Genomic DNA, 16041 nt, shown 5'->3' with positions numbered 1-16041 from the left:
GACACTCAGGGGTTACTCCTGGCTAGGCTCTCAGAAATCACCCCTGGCTTGGGGGACCATATGGGACACCATCTCCGGCCCCCAGAGCAATTTCTGAGCTCATAGCCAGGAGTAACCCCTGAGCCTCAACGGTTTGGCCCAAATTCAAATAAATAAATAAATAAATAAATACTGTCACTATTTGACTTTAACAGTATTGATTATGTATAAACTATTGATTCATTCAAGATAAATAACATTAATAATTGTAAGGGGGCTGTGGAGATAGCACAGTGGTAGGGACTTTGCCTTGCATGCAGCCGATTTAGAATGGACATTGGTTCAAATCCTGGCATCTCATAAATTGCTTTGTTCCTGTCTGAAAAGATTTCAGAGTTTAGAGCTAGGAGTAAACCATGAGCGCAGCTGGGTATGACCCAAAATCAAACAAAACATAATAATTAAGAAGAGTTAATTATAATATAATTTTTTCATGATAAGAGTTGTAGTACTTTTCTATTTGTTGGTCAAAATAATTACTATCTATCTAAATTAGAGAGTTGAAACTTTATAATTTTATGACATTAAGTAAGTAAATCAGAAATTTAAAGTCACTATTAATATAGTAAAATAAGTCATATATGGTGTGAGGAGGCACTATAATTTAATTGAGTAAAAATTTGTTAAATGTTCTAGAAATTGAACTAAACCTTATGATCATAAGAAATATGCACAAAGTCAGTATTTGATATATTAAATAATATTCCTATATACTGTGACTTGGAAGGACTTGTTTGATTCTAAAATGAATTAAAGTGAAAAAGAAAGTTTTAAAACTCGTTAAATTATAGTAATTACGTAAATATATTTATGATTCATTTATTTAACTACATGGACATTCACCAAACTTAAGACTCTTTGACTATAATATATGTGTACATTGTCCTCTTTCTAATTAACATTTTACATTTCCGTTGATTTTTGAAAATTCTAACAGTGCTCTGATGTTCCCACTTATCAGTGCATATTCAAATAAAAAAGACTTAATATAGATATTCTGTCATATACTATATTTCTTAACCTTAAGTGTAATAACGACTAATTCAAGTTTTACTTTAAGGATAATTGTATCAAAATAATAAATTAATTATCAAAAACAAATCCAACAAATATATTCATGCTTAATTTTATGCAAAACTATTTAAGATTGCAAAACATATTTTCAGTAGATTGACATCCTTAGAATCACGAAATAACTCAGTATCAATCACAGAATAGTTCAGTTATTCATGGAACAAACACAAAATTTTAAGTTCCAGGGGTCTCAAACTCAATTTACCTGGGGGCCACAGGAGGCAAAGTCGGGGTGATCCTTGAATACAAGTCAGTAGTAAGCCTTGAACATTGGGGGTGTGACCCAAACAACTAAAACAAAACAAAACAAAAAAAGATTCCTCTAGGGAAGGGCCACAAAATGTTGTATGGAGGGCTGTTTGCGCTCCTCGGGCAGCGAGTTTTAGACCCCTGATAGACCTTTAGGGGCTGGAACAATAGTGTAGCAGTAAGGCATTTACCTTGCATGTAGTTGAGCCAGGATGGACCTATGTTCGATCCTCGGCGTCCATTATGGTCCCCCAAACCAGGAGCAATTTCTGATCGCATAGCCAGGAGTAATCCCTGAGAGTTATGAGGTGTGGTCTAAAAACAAAAAAAAAAAACAAAACAAAACAAAAAAATAGACCTTAAAGGAAGAGATTGCCAACAATGTCCTTTGGTAAAAGTTAATAAATATGGGGCCAGTGAGGTGGCTCTAGAGGTAAAGTGTCTGCCTTGTAAGCGCTAGCCAAGGAAAGACTGCGGTTCAATCCCCCGGCGTCCTATGTGGTCCCCCCCAAGCCAGGGGCTATTTCTGAGCGCTTAGCCAGAAGTAACCCCTGAGCATCTAACAGGTGTGGACCAAAAAAAAAAAGTTAATAAATATTGTACTGCCATTATCATGAAAAAGAGTATTTTAAATATTGTTATCTGGCTTTTATTAAAATATTTCACTCGCTGTATATTTTTACAGAGAATTTTCCCCCTAATTAGAATATAAAAAATGATGATATAATACAAAAATGTGACCATCTCTATTTTTCATCTTGTCTTTTCAGATAAAATTCACAGGTGTATTTTAAACAATGATGAATTAGAATGAATAAACTTTTATTTTTTTACTAATTTATCTGCTAACTACCTTTACAATAATAGTACATTTGCATTTTAATTTCCTCAGTTGTAAATGAGCACCTCTGAACCATTTTTAATTATTTTACAAATTTCTTGTATTGTTCATTATTCATGCTTTTTGTTTACTAAATAAAAGTGACTTTTCTCTGAAGGACATTTGCAATTCTTATTATGACACATATTTGTGTCATTATTGACATTATTTGTGAAATAAGATTACAAATATATGGAAATAATAAGCAACAAAAGTGCTTAAATGGGTGTCCCTTTTTACCCAAGCAAAGAAAAAAATGAAAATAATACATAATTTTGTACAATAGAAATGGTGCAAGCTTTATTACACACATTTTTCTATTAAATATAGAAAATGCTATTTTCAAGTATTAATTTATTACAGAATTGTGAGCAAATCAATAATAACAAGATAAGAATGAATATCTAGGACTGAAGTAATAGTACGGTAGATAGGCCACTAGCATCCTGGTTCTATTCCCAGCACCACATATGGTCCCCCAGCCCTCTCAGAAGTAATTTCTGAGAACAGAGCCAGAACTAGACCTTGAGCACTGCCTGGTGTGATCCAAAAATAAAAATAGAATAAATATTTATAAATAAAAATAGTCCTATGAATATTTATGTAATTTAGAGCTGTATTATAAAATACAGTAATGTTATAAATTATATGGTAAAATTTATCCACAACATCATTTATTTAAATGTTCTCTGTATAGAATATGTTGGAGTCAGCTCCTACTGACCATTGAACAATCCCTTATTTTATATCTTTTTTCACTTTTGCCCATACACCATTGAAACTTGTCAAATAGTATGGATCTTAATTAAATACAATTGCATATGATACTATGTACAATTACTTATGCTTTATATAATGAAGGAAATATTTTATGCTGCTATAATTGGTGTAAGAGATTAAATGAGTTTTAAGTTAGAATGAGGTTGAAAGAAAGGAAGGTAAATTGTCACCTAATGTGGCTTTAATTACTTTATTTTCATATATTACATGAGTGTAAACAGATATATATATATATGTATAGAGAGAGAGAGAGAGAGAGAGAGAGAGAGACATTCCAGAAGTATTGTAAGCAAGGCATGCACTCTATTTACTGTACTATCTCTCTACCCAAAAATATGCATTAGGAAAAATACTAGAATTATAGTAATAAAGTTTAATTTAATTATTGTGAAAAACATTAAAATACAAAAGAGCCAAACAAATATGAACTTGGATCCTAAGAGTTTTTCTTGTCTTTGGAATCTAAGAGTATGGTGTATATTATCTATAAAAGAAGTAGTAAACCTTGGCAGAAAAGTAGTTGAATATTATCAGCTATAAGAAATCATTTAGAATCACTTACAGTAGTCTCTACCAAAGATATTTTAAAAAAAGTTAACTGTTATGAATAACTTTATGAGCATTTATTCCCTGGTGATGAGCTATAGTAGAACTAGTAGATCAGTTGACTTCTAAGCAGCCAGTCTGGGTTTTAGTTCTTGATATTACATATGTTCCCAGAGTCCTGTGCACCTCTAGTTGTTTATCAAACCCCCCTCTCATCCACCTTAAAACATTTATTCTTTAGTAATACCCTGGTATAAGCCTATGTTGAGCCTATCATCACGCTGGTATTTCGTAAAGGAAATGTAATACTTTTTCAGACATATTAACCATATGAAAAACTGTCCATTTAGAATAGAACTCTTTAGAATGACTAAGGAAGCACATATACTTCTAAATAGACTTTATTACTTAACACTAGAAGAAAACATAAAAAAGAAAGCATCTTTGAAGGGGACTTGAGTTGGTGAACATTATTGCCAGCACAGAATCTTGTATAACAACTTATTTGTAGTTATAATTAAATAAGGCCATTCTGTTAAAATTAAACTAAGGAGTAAGAGTAAATTAAAATATTTTCACCATATATCTCACAATAATATTGCTATATGATTGTAAATTATTCAACAATAGAAATTACTGAACAATTTGGTGGGATTATATAGAGTGAAAAGATAATGGTTAATGCAAATGTGATTTGATCAAAAAGCAAGGATTTATTCATCTTAATTATTAAAGTTTTACCAGAAGACAGAAAAATAAACAGAATTCCTCTGAGCCACTTAAATGGAAGAATAGTCTCATATATTCTAAATTTTTGCAAGTGTCTTAGATGCCATGCTGAAAAACACATTGTGAACATAAAAGATCTCTTAAATCAACCCAATTAGCTTTCTACTTTTTAGAGAAGTTTATTCAATTATTAATGAGATATAATTATTAAAATTTGTCTTTTTAATGAATAAAATATGCCTATTTATAAGTTTAATATGATGATACTTATTATTCTGTTTCTAAAACTGTACACTATGAGTAAAATTTGTCTTCTAGATCTGTAGTTCTTTGTTTTTGCTGATAGATTTTGCTGATATATTATGGACAGATGAAGTAGGTAGCTGAGGCAGTCCTATATGCATAACTAGGTTTTTAAATGTGCTGCTACAAAGGGGACACAAAAATTCAACCATAAAAATACCTCCCTTTTATTTCTAGTGTTTATTTTCTACAGCTGAAGATAATGCTATTTTGTGTGAACAAGTGTTTTAAATCTGTTAAGATGGATTTTCTGATAATAAAACTGAAACTACTATCGAAAAAATTATTCAAGTTATTTTTTTATTTTTATACCATATTCTCTGAATTATATCTTAATAGGGGTGGGAGTGATTATACAAGAATATGCCCGGATCTTACTTTTGGCTCTATGCCAAAGGATAGTTTCTGGCAGTGCCCAGGGGTTTGAACCTGCATTGACTATTTCAAAGTGAATAGTCGTAATTTGTCTACAGCCTTAATTTTATTTTATGAGTCATGTCTGTGCCATTTATATCCAAATTGGAAAACTGGATGAGTTAAAGAATTTAAAGCCAGATTAATTTGGGGATTTAGTGGAGATGGAGGAAGAAGGAGCAGGAGACATGACAGAGATTGAGATGACAGGGCAGCTGAAGAGAGCATACTTAAAAAGGTTTAAGATTATAGGCCACACATGTTGGCCAGGTCCATAATAAAGCTGATGTCTCCTGAAACCTGATGGCTGTGAGTCTTTTCCTCATTGCTATCCTGAACAGTCAGAACTGTCAGCTGGAGGGAGTTTCAGGCATGTGACATGGGCTGGAGGAGAAAAACCTCTCAGTTCATTTCACCATCATCCAGCCCCATCCAGGACTCAATAATTAATTTGTTAATCTACAACTGGCATTTGAACATGTATTTGAACCCTGGACAGAGAAGACAACAATTATGGAGAGATTTCTGTTCTGGTGTTTGATTTTGGCTCTTTTCAGCTGAAGTGAGCCCAAAATTTTGGACCACCACGTGGAGCTTCTTCTAAATATGGCAAAGTCCTCTTCTCCGGGCAGAAGGACCAGTGAAGGAGGGAAGATGAAAGATTGGATCACCCTCATCCGAGACCCAGGAGTGCGATTTTTCTGCAAAAAGTTCTTTCTCCAAGGACGTAGGCCTCTCCCAATTTGCAGATGTCACTTGATAAAAGGTCAGAAAGAAAATACTTTATTGATAATAGACTGATTTTCTGGATGACGACATCAGCCTGGACAAAGATTCTGCTTTAAAAATTTCTAACTCTCAGCTTGGACTACTTAGATCTTTGAACACTCAAACGTGCCTGCAGCGACAAAAAGCTACAGTGGGGAAGCTCTGCAGCATTGGTAGCAGGACCTGCTTCCAAATACCACCGGGAGGAGAGAAGAAGCAGTGGAGGCAACTGAGAGCCATTGGCAGCACCGCAGTGAGAAGAAGCATCGGAGACTGCTCCATGCATCCTGATTCAGGTCTCTTCAGCTCCGTCCTGCCCCAGGGTGGGGCAGAGTAGTGGCTGAGATGCATGGCTGAGCACCCAGACAAACTGCAGCTGCAGAGAAGATTCTAACTAGGCAAGTGGAACAGCACTCTTGGCTCCTGCCTGGACCCGTCTGCTGGGCAGAGATTACATGGAAGTAAAGCCACGTGGGAGTAGCCCAGCCTCTGGACAATTTGGTGATAGAATAAAATGGGAGAGCCCACAGATTTTTCAGTTTTGGACAATTGGTGTTGGTAATGGGATAAAAAAATATTAGAAAATCAAAAATATACCGTATTTTCTGGCTATATATAAGATGACTTTTGAAACAAAAAAAAGTCAACCAAAAACCAGGGGTCATCTCATACACGGAATATATCCCGAAAAATGTTTCAATATGCCGCTAAATGAAAATTGTCTGAATATTGCCACAAAACGAATTTTCCAACTCGATCCTGCACCAATCACTGCCAGGATGCTCAGACCGCCTCTCTAACTCAGCCAATCCAAGCAGGCTTTTTATGCTTGCAAATTATATAGTGTTCTGTACCCAAATCTACACTGTAAAAAGCCTGCTGAGATTGGCCAGAGTCAGAGAGGAAGTCTATTACAGTATGACCTTTGGACCTTTGCTTGTGATTGGCTCACTGTGGAAAATACAGTTGCAGCACAGGAACATTCTGTCTTATACAGCAAATATAGGCCTAAACCTATGATTTAACTGTAAAATTAGGGGTCATTTTATATGCCGGAAAATATGGTATATAATACATATAATAGGAGAAAACAGTGAAGCCCAACTTAAAAATTTGATTTAAACTACCTGCATCTAACTTTGTTTCAGGTGTATTCCTTGATCTAAGTCATTTTCTTGCAGATTTAAATGTACTTTATAGTTTTTCATAATTAAGGTTTCCAATTGCATGATGCTTTATTGTGTGTATTAATGTAGTAGCCTGTTTTCAAAATGTATTTTCTGTATAAATGTTCTTATAATTTTGTTTAGGGAAAGGTTAATAGGAACAAGAAAGTTCCAGAAAAAAATGCTTGGTTAAATAGCATTAAGAAGAATTGGAACAGGACTTTCCAGAATTGTGCTTGGTAAATAGCATTAAAAAATTTTAAGTTACAGGTATATTTTGCAGAAAAGTTATGTTTATGGAAAAAGCTGATATTTTAATTTTACACCTTAAACTTTGTTGCTATGGGAATAGTAGACTTCTTGCCTTTGGCCAAAGGCAAAAGTAAAAAAAACAAAAGCTTATTATTATTCAAAGAGGGGGAGATGTCACCCCACACCCATCTTCCTGCAAAACCTCACCTGATGGCAAGACCTGCCCATTTTTGGGAGGGGCCTTTGGAAGGAAACAAAAGGATTGCCTGAGGGGTGTAAAGGATGATTGGATTGGGTATTAAGTGGGAGATGGAGGAAGAAGGATCAGGAGACATGGCACTAAGAGGTTGATATGAGTGGGCAGCAGAAGAAAGCATGCTTAAGAAGGTCTAAGATTATAGGCCATACATGTTGTCTAGGGCCTTAATAAAGCTGATATCTCCTGAAAAAAAAAAGAATTTAAAAGTCACAAATAAAGACTGAATATTGTTTAGCATGTTTCTGAAGGTTAAGAAGTTTATATTAATTTTACAGTATAATTTAAATTATGTTGAATTTATCTTAAAATAAAATATAAATATGGTGTTCATGACATATAAACAACACATTTATTGAAATGTAGAATGGTATTCAAAATTTCCAAAATTTCATTTCTATCAAGTTGATCCTGGTCCCATTCAAACTGTGGAACAAAAATTAATAACAATACTTACGTTATTTTGGATACCAAGAGTTCAAATATTTGAGATTAAGTGCTCCCTTCAGCAGCAAATATACTAAAATTGGAATGATATAGAGAAGATTAGCATGGCCCCTGCACAAGGATGACACACAAATTTGTGAAGTGTTCCATATTTAAAAAAATACTTGAGACTGGGTAATTTCATATAACATCAAAACCTTTGAGTGATATGTACATATTTCGCCAGTTGCTCTTAAAACAGTATTAAAAAATTAAGAGTTTTGTTTTATATGGAGATCTTACTTTGTTTTGGTTTTTGTTTTGGGACCATACCTGGTAATGATCAGGGGTTATTCCTTCCCAGCTATGAGCTCAGAAAATGCTCCTGGCTTGGGGAACCATATGTTGATGGGAATCAAACCATGGTCTGTACTAGGTCAACTGCTGCTCCATTGCTCTGACCCTTTACATCTGTTTGTTAGATTTTATTAATGTGTTTAATTTCAGCGTAGAGTAAACCAATGCAACTCTAGAAAGCATAGAGATAGGAGAAATGTTAGCAAATTAGTAGATTTTTATTACCTTTTTTAAAAAAATAAACAAATGCAGTCTTCATCTAAAATAATTTAAAATCAAGTGCAACAGATACTTTACCAAAGCCATTATAAAAATTAATTAAAAATAATATACAAGGGACTGGAGTGATAGCACAGTGGTAGGGCATTTGCTTTGCATGTGAACAACCAAGGACAGACCCAGGTTCCATTCTTTGCATCTCATATGGGCCCGAAGCCTACTTGGAACTATTCCTATGTTCAGAGTCAAGAGTAACCCCTGAGCGCTGCCAGGTGTGGCCCAAACACAAAAAGCAAAAACAAAAACAAAAAAAAAAGATTTAATTCCCAGCTTTCAAATTGATGTTATTTTTTAAATAGTCATTTTTTTTATCGATTCTATTTTTAAAAATATGGGTTAGTAGATGACTTTCACAATTGTCAAAATGTGAAACTATTATGTATCTTTTGTCATGAGATTCCGATTAAAGCAGAGTCACATATAGACAGACCATCTACCTAAAACAGGGTCAATTATTCTTAATTAATTTTTATGCCTCATCAGTGAGAGTCATCCATTTGATTTATTAAAAGTTCCCTAGAGAGAAAATTAGCTTTCTTGACAGTTCTGACATGCTCTGAATCACAGTACAAACAGAAATTTCTCTTGTTAGCTCTCTGCTGGCTTTGATAAACAAAATCCTTTAAAATCAAGAAAAGGTTATACAGTGGCATGAATATGAAGATAACTGTGTAACTGTAGACATATTTGTTATAAACTCACTCAACATCATCATGTATTTCTGAGAAATAAGTGACAGTTCAAATAATTTAAGTGACTTAGACAAGTTTCCAGTGGTGGAAATTGGTAAAACAAATTATGGCATCACAGAATTTTGTACTCACTGTTCTTGAGACTTACATCAATCTATTAATCACTATATTAAACTAAGTTATCATAGTATACCTTATTATAAACTGACATATGTGTTTACGAGTCTTATGATTTCTACAAAAAATGTAATTATATATTACATATAAAACATAATTATATGACAATAGGATATTTTGTTTTTATATTCAAAAAATATGTTAGTCCTAGTAATTCCACTGCTTGCCACTGCTTGCCACCAGAAGCAAAAGCAATACTTTAAAAAATATGCACTTCTATGTTCATTACAGTACAATAGCAAGGATAATTCAGTTTTATGTAATGACAAACTTTGCAGCTCCAAAATGATGCAATCATGCAGTTTATAGCATTTGGATAGAAGTAGGATGTGTTGAATAAAAGCCCTTGAATGAGGATGGATGGAGGTGGATGAATGGTGATGGAAGGAGGGATCGATGGAGAGGCCTTTCTCTGCCGGCCCAGGCCACGTATCTGCAACTCCCTCCAGCTGGTGGGTCTGAGGATTCAGGATAGTGGTGGGGAGAAAATCCACAGTAGTCAGTTTTCAGGAGATATCAGCTTTATTCAAGTCCCTAGCCACCATGTTTGGCCTATCATAACCTTTCAAGCCAGATTCATTATTGGCCCTTCATTATACCCCTTTCAGCCATCTCTCCTCCTGCTGTTTCTTCCTCCATCTCCCTCAATCCCTCCTCCAAATTATCTCTCCGCCCCCCAGGTGATCTTCTTAATACCTCCCCAAGACCCCTCCCAGAAATGGGCAGGTCTCACCCTAAGGCAAAGTTATATAGAAGATGAGAAATGGGGTAATAGTATCTACATTTATAAATAAATTGCTATAAATATTTTGTACATAAAATAATTAATAACACATAGAACTCTGAATAAAAATGAGATGCTGATTCGTTACTGAAAATTTGCTAGGAGCAAAAATGCTGTTCTTAATCTAGTACAGGAAATCAAGAGTCTGAGACTCTGCTAAGAATTTTTCTTGTTCTTTAAAGAAACTTCTTTCATGCTTCTTGAAAAACTGGTTTCAAAGCTATTAATTTCTTAAGATATTCCAGTGGTCCTCAAACTATGGCCCGCGGGCCACATATTGTATTTGTTTTTGTTTTGTTTCTTCATTGCAAAATAAGATATATGCAGTGTACATAAGAATTAGTTCATAAGTTTTGTTTTTACTATAGTCAGACCCTCCAATGGTCTGAGGGATAGTGAACTGACCCCCTGTTTAAAAAGTTTGAGGACCCCTGATACCTGCCGTCTTGTCAGCAGAAAAATGACCCAGCTCCTCTACCAGATAGTCTGCTCTGGACTGACAATTATGGGTGATTCTCAGAATGGTCAGAATGGGTGGGGTATATTCTCTTTCTGTGTAAACCACAAAAACTCAGCCCCACACCCTATACCCTCTGACAAAACTCTCTGAGGGTCATAGAAATAATCGAAATAATCTGACAAAAAAAAAAAAACCAGCTTCATGTCTTAACCTTATCAAACTGCCAAGTTACCAAATTTGTTTCAAATCTATAAATCTTGGACACCTCAATATTTCATAGTTATTTAAGCCCAGAAGTATCACAGGAAATCTGTAATCTATCTCATTGAGCCTAAACAGTGACACAGAAATCTCAACTAATATCAACCACAGCCCAGTAAATACTAGATGCTGACATTAGTAATCTTTTCAAATGAACCTTTCTTGATCTAAGTTTTATTTTAATTGCATTTGCCTTTGTGTTATGACAAACAAAATTAAGTAAATTTTCTTGTAGCTATGAAGATGTAGGCTAGGGTGGTGAGTGGGAAACTGGAAATACTAGTGAAAGGAAGGTCACACTGGCAGTGGAATTGGTGTTTGAATATTTAATGCTAGAAATTATTATAAAGAACTTGGTAAATCAACGTGTTATAGTTAAAAAATAAGTAAAACAATAAAAACTAAAAATCAGAATTTAAGTAGATACACCATAGATAAGATATAGATGCAAATTTGATGTTTAGTGATAGCTGTATGAATATAATGGAACATATTCAATTATAAAAAAAAGTCCTTCATTTGCTGTAAAAATGCTGGTAAGCCTAGAGATCACTAGGCTAAATAAAACAATACAGATATAGAAAGACAAATACTGTATTGCCTTGCATATATATACATATACATATAAGCTTTAAACTATTAAAACCTATAAACAGATTAGAATGGAAGTTCTGGATGTAGGGGAAATAGATTAAAGGTAAAAAGTTTTATATTTTAGTAGAGGTTTTTCTGTTGATAGTTTGTTTTTTGAGCCACACTCTGATGCTCCAGGGTTATTTCTTGCTTGGCACTCAGAAATTACTCTGGCTGTTCTCAGGACTGAGTCTGACTCTGAACTTAGAGATCACTTGGGACCATTTCATTGCCAAGAATTGAAGTTGGTTTACCATGTGAAAATGTTGTGCCCTATCCTGCTCTAAGGGGTTAATAATTTTCAAATGACCTTTAGACCTTTATCTATTTTTTCTATCTTACTGGAACCGAATCATCAGTGATCTAAAAGTTAAAGACTGGTTATTTGGTTTTCACACATTATTTTTCCTTTTCTTGATTTCTAATTGGTTCATAACAAAAATGAATCAGTTAATGTTGTTTTATCTTATTTTTTGTTTGTTTTTTGGGGGGCAGGCGGGCCACATCCAACTGCGCTCAGAGGTTTCTCCTGGATATGCACTCAGAAATCGCTCCTGGATTGGGGGACCATAAGGGATGCCAGTAATGGAATACACTTCCATCCTGGGTCAAGAGTGTGCAAGGCAATCTGTGGCCCATGTTACTTATTTTTATGTGATATCCCATTTTAGAGGTTTCTGGGTTTTCCACACAATTCAGTGAGTAGCATTGTGATTAATATGCAAAATTAAAATATTTTTCTTTCTAATGTTTCTTAAAATGTTAGAAATATAATCAAATATATTCTCACAATAATTGATTTAGCATACATTTTAAAGATTATATTTATTACACTGATTATTGTGACTACCAATAACTATTATATTTAATTTAAAAACCATGGTTATGAGATAATTTTTAATACTTTTTTCACAGATAAGATGTTCATGATTTACTTACAGTCATAAAATGCGTATTTTACCACTGAGCATTTCCCACCACAAATGTCTTCAGTTTCCTTCTCTCTCTACCTGATACCCTCTTCCCTCCCACCTACCTTCCCCTGCCTGCCTATGGGCAGGCATTTTACTTCACTTTCTCTCGATCTTTCTCTTTCTCTATATATACATATACATACATATATCTCTCTCTGAAGGGGTGTCATACTTGTCCATTTCATAGTAGACCCTTCTATACTCTAACTGCACTGTTTTTTGTGACAAACTTCCTACCATGGACTGGTCCTCATCTCTAATGTCTCTGAATATTATCCCCACACTGTCTTTTATTTTCTTTATATCCCACAGATAAGTAAAATTATTATATTTATCTTTTCCTCTGATTTATTTCAATCAGCATAATAATAATATATCTATGCCCCTCCATGTATAAGCAAATTTTATGACTTCATAACACTGCATATTATTCCATTGAGTAGAAGTACCACAGTATCTTCAGTCATCTATCTGTTGTTGGGCTCTCAGATTCTGACTATTACATAGTGCTGCTTCAAACACAGGAGTTCAGAGGCATTATTGTATTATGTTTTTGTGTTCCTAGGGTATATCCCTAGTAGTGGTATTGCTAGATTATAAGAAGCTCAATTTTCAGATCTTTAAGTACTATTCATATTGTTTTCCAGAAAGGCTGGACTATTCGGCAACCCCACCAGCAATGAATTAGATTCCCTTTCTGCCCACATTTAGACCAAGACTAGTTGTTTTTGTTCTTTGCAATATGTGCCATTTTCTATGGTGTGAGATGTTAACTCATTGTTTTGATTTGCATCACCACAGTGTTTAGTGATAAGGAGCACTTTCTAATGTACCTATTGGCCATCTTATTTATTTATTTGTTTATTTATTTAGGTTTTGGAGCCACACCCGGTGATTCTCAGGGGTTACTCCTGGCTAAGCCCTCAAAAATCTCTCCTGGCTTGGGGGAACATATGGGACATTGGGGGATTGAACTTAGGTCAGTCTTAGGCTAGCACCAGCAAGGCACATGCCTTACCCCTTGCACAACAGCTCCAGCCCGGCCATCTGTATTTTTTCCTTAAAGAAATGTCTATTCATTTTTCTCCATTTTGTGAAGGGTTTAGATGTTTTTCTTATTCAGTTGTCAGTTGTTGATATATCTTAGATATTAGTCATTTATCAAATAAGAATTTGGTGAATAGTTTCTCCCATTCTGTAGGTAACCTTTGTATCCTAGTTAATGTTTCCTTTCAAGTGTAGAAGCTTCATAGTTTAATGTAATCTCTGTTTAGCTCTTCTTTCTCTTGCTTGAACAGTGGTGTTACCTCCTTATACATGCCTTTAGTTTCAATAACATTAAATATTTTGTTTATATTTTCCTCTATCTACCATACAAATTCAGGTCTGACATCAAGATCTATAATCCATTTTGAATTTGACCTTTGTGCATGGTGTTAAAGAAAGGTCTGAGTTCATCTCTATCATGATATTGACCAGTTTTCACAATATCACTTGTTGAAGAGACTTTTCTAGTTCATCTTGTATTTGTTGCCCCTTTACCAAAGATTAATTGATTATATACCTGTAGGTCAGTCTCAAAATATTCAATTTTTCCCCATTGGTCTGAGGGTTTGTCTTTATTCAAATGCCGTGCTATTTTAAATACTATTGTTTTAGAGTACAATATGAAGTTGGAGAAAATAATGCTCCCCATCCTCATTCTCCCAAGAATTAATTTAGCTTTTTGTGAGAGTTTATTGTTTCAAATGTATTTCAGGAGTGTTTAATCCATTTCATTGAAAAATACCATGTGTATTTCTAAAGGGATTGCATTAAATCTGTAAAATGCCTTGGGAAGTATTGCCAGTTTAATAACATTAATCCTCCCAATTTATAAGCAGGGTTTATGTTTCCATTTCTTTATGTACTCTTATTTATTGAAGCAGTTTTTATAGTTTTCTTTGTATAGATCTTTAACTACTTTAGTTAAGTTGACTCTAAAGTACTTGACTTCCTGAGACACAATTGTGAGTGGGATTGTTTTTGTAATGTCTTTTTTATGATCTTTCATTATTTGAATAAAAAACCATAGATTTAGGGCTGGAGAGATAGCACAGCAGTGTTTGCCTTGCAAGCAGCCGATCCAGGATCCAAGATCGTTGGTTCGAATCCCAGCATCCCGTACCTGCCAGAAGCTATTTCTGAGCAGATAGCCAGGAGTAACCTCTGAGCACCACTGGGTGTGCCCCCCCCCAAAAAAACATAAAATTTTGAAAATATATTTGTATTCTTCCTCATTACTATAATATTATTTATAATATACTAAATCTATAGTTTCTAGAATTTTTATGGTAGACTTTTTAATATTTTTAAATATATTATTTCATTTGTAAACAGTATAACCTCTACTTCTTCCTTTACTATCTGAATGAACTTGATATATATTTCTGCCTAATTTCTATGGCATTACTTCCAGTAATATGTTAAATAGAAGTGGAGAGAGGGGGCAACCTTTCTTGTGCAGATCTTCGAGAAAAGTATATTTATTTTTCTCATTGAGTAAAGTATTTAGTATGAGTTTGTCAAAAAAATGGCCTTGACTATAGAGAGAAAATTTTCATCAACTCCAATCTCATTATAAGATTTTATCATGAATGCTCAATATAATCAAGAACCACTTATGACAAGCCCATAACAAATATTATACTCAATATACATAAACTAAAAACTTTCCTATAAAATCTAATATAAGACAAGGATGCCTCCCCAATCACCACTTCTGAGAGTGAGAATACTACTAAGAGTACTTGCCATAGCAATTAGGTTAAAAAAAGATATCAAGGGCATTCAGATAAGAAAGGAAGACATGAAGCTCTCACTGTTTGCAGATAATATGGTACTATGCTTAGAAAATCCTAAAGACTACCAAAAATTTCTAAAAATCAATGAATTTATATAGCAAAGTGGCATTATGCAGACTGATGCAAAAATCAATGGCATTCTTCTACAAAAATAATTATAGAAAAAATGGACATTATAAATCCAACTTCATTCACAATAGTGTCACTGAAACTCAGATACCTTGGAGTCAACTTAACTAAAGAGGTAAAGAACATATAAAAGAAAAACTACAAATCACTGCTTTAAGAAATAAAAACACAAGGTAATAGAGATATGTATCCTGTTCGTGGATTAGGAAGAATAACATCATTAAAATGGCAATATTTCCCAAAGCATTGTACAGATTTAATACAACTCCTCTAAGAATGCATATAAAATTCTTCAAAGAAGTGGATCAAACACTCTTGATATTAATTTGGAAAAAATGTTCACAAATAGCTAAAGTAACTCTGAGGAGAAAAAAGATGGAAGGCATCATCTTTCCCAAACTAAAATTGTACTACAAAGCAATAATCATATAAACAGCATGGTACTGGAATAAAGACTGACTCACAAATCAATGAAATAGATAAAAATCAAGAAAATTTCTCCAAGATATACATTCAATTAATCTTTTATAAAATATCAATAAATGCAAAATGGAGCAAAAAATCCTCTTA

At 34.0% G+C, this 16041-nt stretch overlaps 1 non-coding gene across 1 annotated transcript; it reads left to right on the top strand.

The window, feature by feature from the left end:
- The first annotated feature begins 7952 nt into the window (after positions 1-7952).
- On the top strand, positions 7953-8059 carry LOC126026019 (U6 spliceosomal RNA). The gene has a single exon (XR_007501556.1). It is a non-coding gene; the product is annotated as a U6 spliceosomal RNA (small nuclear RNA).
- Positions 8060-16041: the final 7982 nt, after the last annotated feature.

The sequence above is a fragment of the Suncus etruscus genome, chromosome 1 (assembly GCF_024139225.1).
Source record: "Suncus etruscus isolate mSunEtr1 chromosome 1, mSunEtr1.pri.cur, whole genome shotgun sequence".
Classification (NCBI taxonomy): domain Eukaryota; kingdom Metazoa; phylum Chordata; class Mammalia; order Eulipotyphla; family Soricidae; genus Suncus; species Suncus etruscus.
The sequence above is the reverse complement of the archived record's forward strand: the minus strand, read 5'-3'. Positions and strand labels throughout refer to the sequence as shown.